Raw genomic sequence first — 14,333 nt, 5'->3', positions numbered from 1 at the left:
ACAGAGTAGGATTTTGCCATATTGCATTAAACAATGAAATGTACTGTAACTGCTTACATACTGATACTGTACTTTCACCTAGTACATCAATAATTAAAATATGATTTGAGTTTTAACCAGACTCCCTTTGCTTTCACTTGTTATGGAATGTACACTAAACAAAAATATAGACTCAATATGCAACAATTTCAAAGATCTTACGGAGTTACAGATCATATAAGAAAATCGGTCAATTGAAATGCATTCAATAGGCCTTTATCTATGGTTTTCACATGACTGGGAATACATATGCATCTGTTGGTCACAGACGCATTAAAAAAGGCATGGATTGGAAAACCAGTCGGTATCTGGTGTGACCACCATTTGCCTCATGCCATGCAACATCTGCTTCTCAGAGTTGATCAGGCTGTTGTTTCTGGAATGTTGCCCCACTCCTTCAATGGCTGCGCGAAGTTGCCGGATATTGGTGGGAACTGCAACACGCTGACTTACCTATCGATCCAGAGCTTCCCTAACATTATCAATGGGACAACTGGGACATTTTCACATTCCAGGAATGGGGTTGTGCAATATTGTGCTGAAACATGATGTTGGCGGATGAATGGCACGACAGTGGGCCTCAGGATCTCGCCACGGTATCTCTGTGCATTCAAAGTGTCATCTATAAAATGCAATTGTGTTTGTTGTCTGTAGCTTATGCCTGCCCATACCATAACCCCACAACCACCATGGGGCACTCTGTTCACAACGTTGACATCAGCAAACAGCTCGCCCACACAACGCCATAACAGTCTGCCTTCTGCCCGGTACAGTTGAAACTGGGATTAATCCGTGAAGAGCAGTCAGGTCAAGACCCCTGTGAGGATTATGAGCAAACAGATGGCCTTCCCTGAGATGGTTTCTGACAGTTTGTGCAGAAATTATTTAGTTGTGGGGAAAATCCTTGTCTCATCGCGCACCAGTGACTCCTGTGGCGGGCCAGGTGCAGTGCGTGCTAACCAAGGTTGCCAGGTGCACGGTGTCCGACACATTGGTGCGGCTGGCTTCCGGATTGGATGGCGCTGTGTTAAGAAGCAATGTGGCTTGGTTGGATTGTGTTTCGGAGGACGCATGACCTTCGTCTCTCCCGAGCCTGTATGGGAGTTGTAGCGATGAGACAAGATAGTAGCTACTAAACAATTGGGGAGATAAAGGGGGTAAAATTTAAAAATTAAATAAAATACTGGGGCCCCTTCTGTTCAGCCTGTACATTAATGGTCTGAAGTTCAAATGTATGCATGATACGGTGATATATGTGCATGTGCAAAGAGCAAACAACAAGCTGCACAAAAATTAACTACTGTAATGGTCCAGAATTACAAAGTGGCTCATTGACTTGTGTTTGCATCTCAATGTGAAAAAAACTGCATGTTTTTCACAAAGAGGGCAACAGATGCTACTGAGCCAGGTGTCTATGTGTCAGGGGAGAAGCTCCAGGTGGTATCTGATGATTTTAAGTACCTTGGCATCATACTTGATTCAAACCTCTCATCTAAAAAGCATGTGAAAGAAGTCATTCAAATAACCAAATTAAACCTAGCTAATTTCCAGTTTAAACGAAATTGTTTGACTACAGAGGTAGTAAAACTGTACTTAAAATCTATGATACTCTCCCACTTAACATACTGCTTGAGTAGTTGGGCCCAAGCTTGCTGTACAACATTAAAACCTATTCAGTCTGTCTACAAACAGGCTCTCAAAGTGCTTGATAGGACGCCTAATAGCCATCATCCTCAGAAAGCATGAGCTCCTGAGTTGGGAAAATCTTGTGCAATACACCGACGCATGTGTTGCCGCTTTCCATGTTGTCTGTTGTCTGTGAACAGCATTCATAGGAAGAAGGTTGCAGAGGTGTGGAAAGACTGGCCGAAACATCACCTAGACATACAAACATAGAATGAAGGGCAAAGACTCAGGGCTGGCCGCCCCCTCCGGAGACTCTGAGGGGAGGGCGACTCTGGCTCCACCGCTCCGGAGGTGAAGCTGGGAGACGGGGCGCCTCTGAGGGGCCGCTGCGCCGGACTGTGGGGAAGGGAGACTCTGGCCGCTCCGGAGTGAAGTGACTCTGGGCTCCAACTCTGGCTCCGCTCCGGAGTGAAGACTCTGCTCCGGGACTCTGGCCGCTCCGGAGTGAAGGGAGACTCTGGCCGCTCCGGAGTGAAGGGCGACTCTGGCCGCTCCGGAGTGAAGGGCGACTCTGGCCGCTCCGGAGTGAAGGGAGACTCTGGCCGCTCCGGAGTGAAGGGAGACTCTGGCCGCTCCGGAGTGGAAGGAGACTCGTGCAGATCCGGACTGGAGGGAGAACCTGGAGGGAGGAGATGGAGAGACAGCCTGGTCCTTGGAGGAGGCACAGGATAGACCAGGCCGTGGAGGCGCACTGCAGGTCTCAAACTAAGGGCCTGCACAACCCGTCCTGGCCGGATCCTCACCCTAGCCCGGCAGATGCGGGGAGCTGGAATGTAGAGCACCGGGCTCAGAGCACGTATTGGAGAGCTGTAGCGCCGTGCAGGGCTAGGGAGGTGCGCTGGAGGCCTGGTGCGTGGGGCTGGCACAGTCTTCACCAGATGGCTAGCACGCACCTCAGGACGAGTATGGAGAGTTGACTCAGGTGACATCAAATCACGGACACGCTCCATCGGGCGGATGTCGTGCCTCATGCACCAACACAGCAGCTCTCTCACTGCTCTCTCCTCCAATCCCCCCATCATCTCCTTCACAGTCTCGGCTTCGCTTCCTTTGCTCACCTCCAATTTCCCCCCATAGCCCGGGGCCTGACCAGTCCCATGATCGCCACGGTAAGCACGGGGAGTGGGCTCAGGTCTCCAACCTGACTCTGCCACACTCCCCGTGTGCCCCCTCCAAAAAAATATTGGGGCTGCCTCTCGGGCTTCCTTGCCAGCCGTGTTCCCTCGTATCTCCGGTTCCCTTCTCCTGCTGCCTCCGCCTGTTCCCATGTCCAGTCCTCTTCTCCATGCTGCTTGGTTCTTTTGGTGGTGGGTAGTTCTGTAACGGCATTCATAGGAAGAAGGTGAGGTGCAGCGTGCTACGTGTTCATATTATTTATTTGAAACTGAACACTAAATACAAAATAACAAAAGGAATAACCGAAACAGTTCTGACAGGTGATACAAACGCTCAACAGAAAACAACTACCCACAAACCATAATGGGAAAACAGACTGCCTAAGTATGATTCCCAATCAGAGACAACGAAAGACAGCTGTCCCTGATTGAGAACCATACCCGGACGAAACATAGAAATACAAAAACCTAGACATACAAACATAGAATGCCCACCCAAATCACACCCTGACCAAACAAAAATAGAAACATACAAAGCAATCTACGGTCAGTGAGTGGCACTCTGTCTGTAAGCTATGTCTTGCTTGTCCTATGTTGCTCTGCGTGTGCTCCTGCTCAACGATTGTCTGTATTGTAATTGTTTTTAATAACCTGCCCAGGGACTGAGGTTGAAAATTAGCCGGCTGGCTAAAACCGGCACTTTTACTGATTAATGTGCACTGTCCCTGTAAAAATAAAATAAATAAACTCAAACTAAACTCAAAATTATTGACAACCCCAAATATTCGTATAAATAAAGTAGTCAAAAGTTTATATGTGTTTTAGCAGTTTATTGGCTGTGTTTACGATTATTTTGTGCCCAATAGAAATGCCTGGCTACCCAAACTCCTTGCTCCAGCCAAAAGCCAAGCCACAGACGTTAGTTTCTTCTAACGAGTCTGGTTCTGAGTACCTCCCCTACGATGAGTCTGGCTCTGAGTCTAATGAGTCTGGTTCTGAGTACCTCCCCTACGATGAGTCTGGCTCTGAGTCTAATGAGTCTGGTTCTGAGTACCTCCCCTACGATGAGTCTGGCTCTGAGTCTAATGAGTCTGGTTCTGAGTACCTCCCCTACGATGAGTCTGGATCTGAGTCTAATGAGTCTGGTTCTGAGTACCTCCCCTACGATTTCTAGAATGGAAATACATTCTAGACCATCTGATTGGTCCCAGAAACCAATTGGTTGGGCCAGAGTCAGAACACACGTGGGTTTAGAGACATTTTGAAAAGACATGCTAACCTTGATAGTGTGCACTCAACAACCCGGTCGCATTCCGCTTCGCTCCACAGGTAGTATCACATTTTCATTTCATTTCATTACAGTACAACGGTTTGATTTGTTTGATCGTAGCTAGCTACATAGCTAGCTACATAGCCGTCTTTGTATGAAAGATAATTGTGTAGTCTAGAGCGATTTTCTAGGTTAGCTAGCCAGCTATTGTCATTATTTTAACGCAATGTAACGTAATCAACACTGCTAGCTAGCCAGCTAGCCCCCGAATAGCAGCACTGTAGAAACTATTACACTCAACGGAACGACTTGATTAGTGTAGTGTCAACAACGCAGCCACTGCCAGCTAGCCTACAAAGTCAACAACACAGCCACTGCCAGCTAGCCTACTTCAGCAGTACTGTATCATTTTAATCATTTTAGTCAATAAGATTCTTGCTACGTAAGCTTAACTTTCTGAACATTCGAGACGTGTAGTCCACTTGTCATTCCAATCTCCTTTGCATTAGCGTAGCCTCTTCTGTAGCCTGTCAACTATGTGTCTGTCTATCCCTGTTCTCTCCTCTCTGCACAGACCATACAAACGCTCCACACCGCGTGGCCGCGGCCACCCTAATCTGGTGGTCCCAGCGAGCACGACCCACGTGGAGTTCCAGGTCTCCGGCAGCCTCTGGAACTGCCGATCTGCGGCCAACAAGGCAGAGTTCATCTCAGCCTATGCCTCCCTCCAGTCCCTCGACTTCTTGGCACTGACGGAAACATGGATCACCACAGATAACACTGCTACCCCTACTGCTCTCTCTTCGTCCGCCCACGTGTTCTCGCACACCCCGAGAGCTTCTGGTCAGCGGGGTGGTGGCACCGGGATCCTCATCTCTCCCAAGTGGTCATTCTCTCTTTCTCCCCTTACCCATCTGTCTATCGCCTCCTTTGAATTCCATGCTGTCACAGTTACCAGCCCTTTCAAGCTTAACATCCTTATCATTTATCGCCCTCCAGATTCCCTCGGAGAGTTCATCAATGAGCTTGATGCCTTGATAAGCTCCTTTCCTGAGGACGGCTCACCTCTCACAGTTCTGGGCGACTTTAACCTCCCCACGTCTACCTTTGACTCATTCCTCTCTGCCTCCTTCTTTCCACTCCTCTCCTCTTTTGACCTCACCCTCTCACCTTCCCTCCCCTACTCACAAGGCAGGCAAATGCGCTCGACCTCATCTTTACTAACTGCTGTTCTTCCACTAACCTCATTGCAACTCCCCTCCAAGTCTCCGACCACTACCTTGTATCCTTTTCCCTCTCGCTCTCATCCAACACTTCCCACACTGCCCCTACTCGGATGGTATCGCGCCGTCCCAACCTTCGCTCTCTCTCCCCCGCTACTCTCTCCTCTTCCATCCTATCATCTCTCCCCTCTGCTCAAACCTTCTCCAACCTATCTCCTGATTCTGCCTCCTCAACCCTCCTCTCCTCCCTTTCTGCATCCTTTGACTCTCTATGTCCCCTATCCTCCAGGCCGGCTCGGTCCTCCCCTCCCGCTCCGTGGCTCGACGACTCATTGCGAGCTCACAGAACAGGGCTCCGGGCAGCCGAGCGGAAATGGAGGAAAACTCGCCTCCCTGCGGACCTGGCATCCTTTCACTCCCTCCTCTCTACATTTTCCTCCTCTGTCTCTGCTGCTAAAGCCACTTTCTACCACTCTAAATTCCAAGCATCTGCCTCTAACCCTAGGAAGCTCTTTGCCACCTTCTCCTCCCTCCTGAATCCCCCCCCCTCCTCCCTCTCTGCAGATGACTTCGTCAACCATTTTGAAAAGAAGGTCGACGACATCCGATCCTCGTTTGCTAAGTCAAACGACACCGCTGGTTCTGCTCACACTGCCCTACCCTGTGCTCTGACCTCTTTCTCCCCTCTCTCTCCAGATGAAATCTCGCGTCTTGTGACGGCCGGCCGCCCAACAACCTGCCCGCTTGACCCTATCCCCTCCTCTCTTCTCCAGACCATTTCCGGAGACCTTCTCCCTTACCTCACCTCGCTCATCAACTCATCCCTGACCGCTGGCTACGTCCCTTCCGTCTTCAAGAGAGCGAGAGTTGCACCCCTTCTGAAAAAACCTACACTCGATCCCTCCGATGTCAACAACTACAGACCAGTATCCCTTCTTTCTTTTCTCTCCAAAACTCTTGAACGAGCTGTCCTTGGCCAGCTCTCCCGCTATCTCTCTCAGAATGACCTTCTTGATCCAAATCAGTCAGGTTTCAAGACTAGTCATTCAACTGAGACTGCTCTTCTCTGTATCACGGAGGCGCTCCGCACTGCTAAAGCTAACTCTCTCTCCTCTGCTCTCATCCTTCTAGACCTATCGGCTGCCTTCGATACTGTGAACCATCAGATCCTCCTCTCCACCCTCTCCGAGTTGGGCATCTCCGGCGCGGCCCACGCTTGGATTGCGTCCTACCTGACAGGTCGCTCCTACCAGGTGGCGTGGCGAGAATCTGTCTCCTCACCACGCGCTCTCACCACTGGTGTCCCCAGGGCTCTGTTCTAGGCCCTCTCCTATTCTCGCTATACACCAAGTCACTTGGCTCTGTCATAACCTCACATGGTCTCTCCTATCATTGCTATGCAGATGACACACAATTAATCTTCTCCTTTCCCCCTTCTGATGACCAGGTGGCGAATCGCATCTCTGCATGTCTGGCAGACATATCAGTGTGGATGACGGATCACCACCTCAAGCTGAACCTCGGCAAGACGGAGCTGCTCTTCCTCCCGGGGAAGGACTGCCCGTTTCATGATCTCGCCATCACGGTTGACAACTCCATTGTGTCCTCCTCCCAGAGCGCTAAGAACCTTGGCGTGATCCTGGACAACACCCTGTCGTTCTCAACTAACATCAAGGCGGTGGCCCGCTCCTGTAGGTTCATGCTCTACAACATCCGCAGAGTACGACCCTGCCTCACACAGGAAGCGGCGCAGGTCCTAATCCAGGCACTTGTCATCTCCCGTCTGGATTACTGCAACTACCTTGCTTGTGTTCTATAGACACCAAACAGACAAATGGATTGAAACAAGGAGGAACTATTTGGTATTTTCCTATAAATGCGCTCATTTTTGTTTTTTTTGTTGCTAAATATTTTCTGTTGCTACATGTTGTGTGTTGCTAAATATTTTCTGTTGCTACATGTTGTGTGTTGCTAAATATTTTATTTTGCTAAATGTTTTCTGTTGTGTGCCCTCATGAACATGACTTTCTAGATTCCATCTACAATGAACCACTGAAATAGAATGGTGTCTAGAGCTGACTCTGTTATTTTATTCTCCATCGCAGAGAAACACAATATGTTTCTATAGTGTTGAACTTTAGTGTTGAGCCCTATGTGTGACGGCTCCAGGAGCAGCGAGTGGAGATCTTCATGGTGGGGGACATTGCGGCTGCTCCCTACCCGGACTATAGCACCTGGAACAGGGCGAGGCTCCTGGGGGTGATGGGCTCTGGCTTGGTGGACCTCCACTATGTCGACTTTGGAGACAATATTGAACAACCCAGGGACAGTCTACGAAGTATGAGGTGAGAGGTCAGGGTTATGAGGTTAGGGCTCTGAAATCAATCATTTTGTTTCCAAGAAAGAGCTGGACAATACATTCCAGCACTCCTCGTTGTATTGCAAATGTAATAAATAATAGATGAAAGCTGTTACTCTAATAGCTGTTAGCTATTTGGCTAATGGTTTGTCTTTTCTTCTCTCATGCCCCTTTTAGGAGTGACTTCCTCAGCCTACCATTCCAGGTCATCGAGTGCAGCTTAGCTGGAGTCAACCCAGCAGGCAGGTGTGGAGAGAAGAAGTCCTGGATGACTTTGACCGTCTGACATATGTTGCTTAGTGGAGACCCCTGCTGGCCAAACTGTGCAGCTACACCCACTCTGGCTCAGTGTACTGTACAGCTCAAATCAAATCAAATCAAATTTTATTTGTCACATACACATGGTTAGCAGATGTTAATGCGAGTGTAGCAAAATGCTTGTGCTTCTAGTTCCGACAATGCAGTAATAACCAACAAGTAATCTAACTAACAATTCCAAAACTACTGTCTTATACACAGTGTAAGGGGATAAAGAATATGTACATAAGGATATATGAATGAGTGATGGTACAGAGCAGCATAGGCAAGATACAGTAGATGGTATCGAGTACAGTATATACATATGAGATGAGTATGTAAACAAAGTGGCATAGTTAAAGTGGCTAGTGATACATGTATTACATAAGGATGCAGTCGATGATATAGAGCACAGTATATACGTATGCATGTGAGATGAATAATGTAGGGTAAGTAACATTATATAAGGTAGCATTGTTTAAAGTGGCTAGTGATATATTTACATAATTTCCCATCAATTCCCATTATTAAAGTGGCTGGAGTTGTGTCAGTGTGTTGGCAGCAGCCACTCAATGTTAGTGGTGGCTGTTTAACAGTCAGATGGCCTTGAGATAGAAGCTGTTTTTCAGTCTCTCGGTCCCAGCTTTGATGCACCTGTACTGACCTCGCCTTCTGGATGATAGCGGGGTGAACAGGCAGTGGCTCGGGTGGTTGATGTCCTTGATGATCTTTATGGCCTTCCTGTAACATCGGGTGGTGTAGGTGTCCTGGAGGGCAGGTAGTTTGCCCCCGGTGATGCGTTGTGCAGACTTCACTACCCTCTGGAGAGACTTACGGTTGAGGGCGGAGCAGTTGCCGTACCAGGCGGTGATACAGCCCGCCAGGATGCTCTCGATTGTGCATCTGTAGAAGTTTGTGAGTGCTTTTGGTGACAAGCCGAATTTCTTCAGCCTCCTGAGGTTGAAGAGGCGCTGCTGCGCCTTCTTCACGATGCTGTCTGTGTGAGTGGACCAATTCAGTTTGTCTGTGATGTGTATGCCGAGGAACTTAAAACTTGCTACCCTCTCCACTACTGTTCCATTGATGTGGAGGGGTGTTCCCTCTGCTGTTTCCTGAAGTCCACAATCATCTCCTTAGTTTTGTTGACGTTGAGTGTGAGGTTATTTTCCTGACACCACACTCCGAGGGCCCTCACCTCCTCCCTGTAGGCCGTCTCGTCGTTGTTGGTAATCAAGCCTACCACTGTTGTGTCGTCCGCAAACTTGATGATTGAGTTGGAGGCGTGCGTGGCCACGCAATCATGGGTGAACAGGGAGTACAGGAGAGGGCTCAGAACGCACCCTTGTGGGGCCCCCGTGTTGAGGATCAGCGGGGAGGAGATGTTGTTACCTACCCTCACCACCTGGGGGCGGCCCGTCAGGAAGTCCAGTACCCAGTTGCACAGGGTGGGGTCGAGACCCAGGGTCTCGAGCTTGATGACGAGCTTGGAGGGTACTATGGTGTTGAATGCCGAGCTGTAGTCGATGAACAGCATTCTCACATAGGTATTCCTCTTGTCCAGATGGGTTAGGGCAGTGTGCAGTGTGGTTGAGATTGCATCCTCTGTGGACCTATTTGGGCGGTAAGCAAATTGGAGTGGGTCTAGGGTGTCAGGTAGGGTGGAGGTGATATGGTCCTTGACTAGTCTCTCAAAGCACTTCATGATGACGGAAGTGAGTGCTACGGGGCGGTAGTCGTTTAGCTCAGTTACCTTAGCTTTCTTGGGAACAGGAACAATGGTGGCCCTCTTGAAGCATGTGGGGACAGCAGACTGGTATAGGGATTGATTGAATATGTCCGTAAACACACCGGCCAGCTGGTCTGCGCATGCTCTGAGGGCGCGGCTGGGGATGCCGTCTGGGCCTGCAGCCTTGCGAGGGTTAACACGTTTAAATGTCTTACTCACCTCGGCTGCAGTGAAGGAGAGACCGCATGTTTCCGTTGCAGACTGTGTCAGTGGCACTGTATTGTCCTCAAAGCGGGCTGGGCTGGATTTCTTCCTGTAGTCCGTGATTGACTGTAGACCCTGCCACATGCCTCTTGTGTCTGAGCCGTTGAATTGAGATTCTACTTTGTCTCTGTACTGATGCTTAGCTTGTTTGATAGCCTTGCGGAGGGAATAGCTGCACTGTTTGTATTCGGTCATGTTACCAGACACCTTGCCCTGATTAAAAGCAGTGGTTCGCGCTTTCAGTTTCACGCGAATGCTGCTATCAATCCACGGTTTCTGGTTAGGGAATGATTTAATCGTTGCTATGGGAACGACATCTTCAACGCACGTTCTAATGAACTCGCACACCGAATCAGCGTATTCGTCAATATTGTTATCTGACGCAATACGAAACATATCCCAGTCCACGTGATGGAAGCAGTCTTGGAGTGTGGAGTCAGCTTGGTCGGACCAGCGTTGGACAGACCTCAGCGTGGGAGCCTCTTGTTTTAGTTTCTGTCTGTAGGCAGGGATCAACAAAATGGAGTCGTGCAGCGAGTACGACAATGCAGAGGGCAAGATCAGTACTAACCTGGACTGGGGTGGGAAATGGCACTGTATGTCTCGCCTATATCTCTCTCTCTCTGGAATTTGTCTCTTACCGTGTCTCTTACCGTGATCTCCCCTTTGTGTGACTGGTCTCTTGTTCTCTCCCTGTCAGATTGTGGATCTAGGAGAAGAGCTGGTGAGTCTTGGCCATGCTGTGCCTAGCCAGGATAATTGGAACGGTAGGGGCGACAGGGATTGTCCCCGGATCACCACAGAGGATGTTGGTAAGAGCACAAGGCAGAGGAGAGGGAAAAGAAATTAGAGCGATTTAGAGATACAACTGCAAAGTATGTAACTATATCAGGGTTTCCGTTAGCTGGTAATAGACGGCTTTTGAATGATATATTTTGTTTGTTGAAAAAACAATAAATAAAATTAGTTTTGTGCAGATTTATACAATATTACGACGTACAGAATGAGACTAAATGAGGTAATAATAATTAATGGATGACTAATACGATAACGATATGTTCTGATATTCTTGAGTTTATTTTGGGAAACGGTAACTCATTAAACAAACTTTTTCTGTGGTGCCCCAAGATTGCTAAGGAGTTAATTGTTACATGATTCATTTAACCATCATATTAATTAAACATAGTTAATTGATTTGATAAAATAATCGCCATCACATTAATGATATTCACATTATGTACAAAATAAGTTGCAGATAACGCGAAAAAACATACACAATAGAACCTGGGATTCATCTGTGAAGAGCACACTTCTCCAGCGTGCCAGTGGCCATCGAAGGTGGGAATTTGCCCACTGAAGTAGGTTACGACACAGGAACTGCACTCGGGTCAAGACCCTGGTGAGGACAACGAGCACGCAGATGAGCTTCCCTAAGACGGTTTCTGACAGTTTGTACAGAACTTCTTCGATTGTGCAAACCCACAGTTTCATCAGCTGTCCAGGTGGCTGGTCTCAGACAATCCCGCAGGTAAAGATGACTGCAGTCAGCATGCCAATTGCACACTCCCTCAACTTGAGACATCTGTGGCATTGTGTTGTGTGACAAAACTACACTTTTAAAGGGCCCTTTTATTGTCCCCAGCACAAGGTATACCTGTGTAATGATCATGCTGTTTAATCAGCTTCTTGATATGCCACACCTGTCAGGTGAATGGATTGTCTTGGCAAAGGAGAAATGCTCACTAACAGGGATATAAACACATTTGTTCCCAAATTTTTAAAGAAACAAGGTTTTTGTGTGTATGAAACATTTCTGGGATCTTTTATTTCAGCTCATGAAACATGGCACACGCTTTACATGTTACGTATATATTTTTGTTCAGTATAGTTTATCAACATTTTTAAGCTAAAAGTTCTGATCAGTTGCATCAGACATTGCTTTTTAACTTTAAAAAAAAATGTAACCTAGGGCTACTGGTTGAATGAATTTGGGATGTATTGTCCCACAACTGTCCCAGAGTCTGTTTGGAATACGATATTAGAATAGGTCAACTTTTGGACTATGGGGGATAGTAGATTGAAAGGCTAGGTATTTTGCTCTTTGTTGCTCGTCTTGTTGGCTGAGGAAATGTCCATGTGGACAGTTATCGTAACATCTTCAAAGTGCGCATCAGGATTCGGTAAGAAGGACCGCACATCGTTGAATCCTCAACTTGCATGTTCTGTTAAGATGAATTACCATAAACTAAATGTAATTTTTGTCATTCTGAGCACCATGGGTAGATGCACTAATCAGGTTACACACACAATGCCTATGGGTCCGGTACATTTTCCAAATGTCTGGTAAATTAAAATGCTGCCGGTCAAATGTCTGGCGCCACATTTTCCTTACAGAAACCCTGAACTATATATGACTTAAAATTGTGTCTGTGTTCCGTTAGGATGATGTGACGGAAGCCTGTCCTTCATCAGCTTATCAGGTGGGTTTACACTGAGAATGGTCACATTCAGTAGCTAAGAAATTGACTAAATGTTTTAAAATGGATGAATGTATTATTTTCTACCTGAATGTGTGAAATCACTTAATTTCATTTTTCGGTTTCAATGCATTTTCCACATTTATGCTTTATTGAACATTACATTAATATTAAACACAGTTGTCACCAGGTGTTTTCTCTCTTTCGCTGTCTGACCAACTCCTTTTGGCGGGCACATGTCTTGATTAAAGTACAGGCCCTCATAATGGAGAGTGGGTGTCAGAACTGGCCACAACATCATCTCTGTTCCCATTGTCTTCAGGTTCTTTGAGGCCTCTGGAGCTGCCGTGGGCTGATGTTGAAGTCCCTCCTCTCCCCAGACCACCAGGTCCCAGGCCAGCGCTTTCACACGCTCAACCGAACCACCAACCTCTACAGCATCTCGGTGCCCCAGCTGCCGCTCACACACACTTACTTTAATGTATTATTGTTTTATTTTATGGAATATTAAATCATACAATCTACTTGCAGTGAAGCCGCTCAACATTCTACATCACATTCACTCATCTAACAGACTCCCGTCCAGAGCGACACACAGAAGCAACCAGGGTCAACGCCCTGCTCAAAGGGCACGTCGATAGATCTCTCACAAGATCATAATCGGGGACCCGAACCAGTGACCTATCAGCCACCGGGCCAAGCTCCCAACCGCCAGGCCACCAGCCCTCCAAAATGTAATAATTCCATGAATTGACTGACCTGGTCTCTCCAGTTCTCCCAATAGTACTATTTCTAGGGTCAATTTTAGATCAATGTTCTGCATTTTTAGCCATTCCTGAACCTGAGACCAGAAACAGGCTACCTGAGGGCAATACCAAAATACATGGTCTATTGATTCTGTATCCTCACAACATTATCTGCAGAGCTTCGATGATTGAATGCCCCAAATATTCAACTTTTTGTTGGTGGAAAGAATTCTATATAATCATTTTTGCTGAAATTCTTGAATCTTGCATCGTTTTATATATCAACTCATACACCCTGTACCATGGAATTGGTACATCAAAAATCTATTTTGCAATCGGTATGGCACAGCTGTCAACATCCTGGTCCTCAAATGAAACTGGTATACTTTTTAAGAATATTTTTATTCCTCTGCCATTTTTGATCCTTTATTTTGGGCAGACAGACCAGTTCCCTACTGTACCTCCTCCCGCTGCCACCTGCCTCCTCAATTTGGGGTGTAATGCTGTAATCAATTGGTTTTCATCTTGGATTGAGCAGACCTTCCCATACAATTCTGCTAACTCCATGAAAGACAACTCTACCATTCCAATTTACAATATAATTTAAAATGAAAATACTCTTTTCAAACATCTTGACCATAAATACAGGTATTTTATTAAACAGGTTTTATCAATAGGTGCCCTTCTTTGCGAGGTATTGGAAAACCTCCCTGGTCTTTCTGGTTGAATCTGTGTTTGAAATTCACTGCTCGACAGATGGACCTTACAGATAATTGTATTTTGTGGGGTACAGAGATGAGGTCGTCGTTCAAAAGTCATGTTAACCACTATTATTGCACACAGAGTGAGTCCATGCAACTTATGTGACTTGTTAAGGAACTTTTTACTCATGAACTTATTTAGGCTTGACATAACAATCGGGTTGAATACGACATTTCAGCTTTTCATTTTGTATTAATTTGTATGTAGGCCAGTGACACAAAATCTAAATGTAATCCATTTTAAATTCAGGCTGTAACACAACAAAAATGTAGAAAAAGTCTAGCGGTGTGAATACTTTCTGAAGGCACTGTAGGTAATTGTGGCTAATGTTTGGATTGTGTTGTTTGGTTTTCACTTATTTTCTATCTG

The sequence above is a fragment of the Oncorhynchus gorbuscha genome, linkage group LG07 (genome assembly GCF_021184085.1).
Source record: "Oncorhynchus gorbuscha isolate QuinsamMale2020 ecotype Even-year linkage group LG07, OgorEven_v1.0, whole genome shotgun sequence".
In the NCBI taxonomy this organism is placed as follows: domain Eukaryota; kingdom Metazoa; phylum Chordata; class Actinopteri; order Salmoniformes; family Salmonidae; genus Oncorhynchus; species Oncorhynchus gorbuscha.
Note: the sequence above shows the minus strand (reverse complement) of the source record.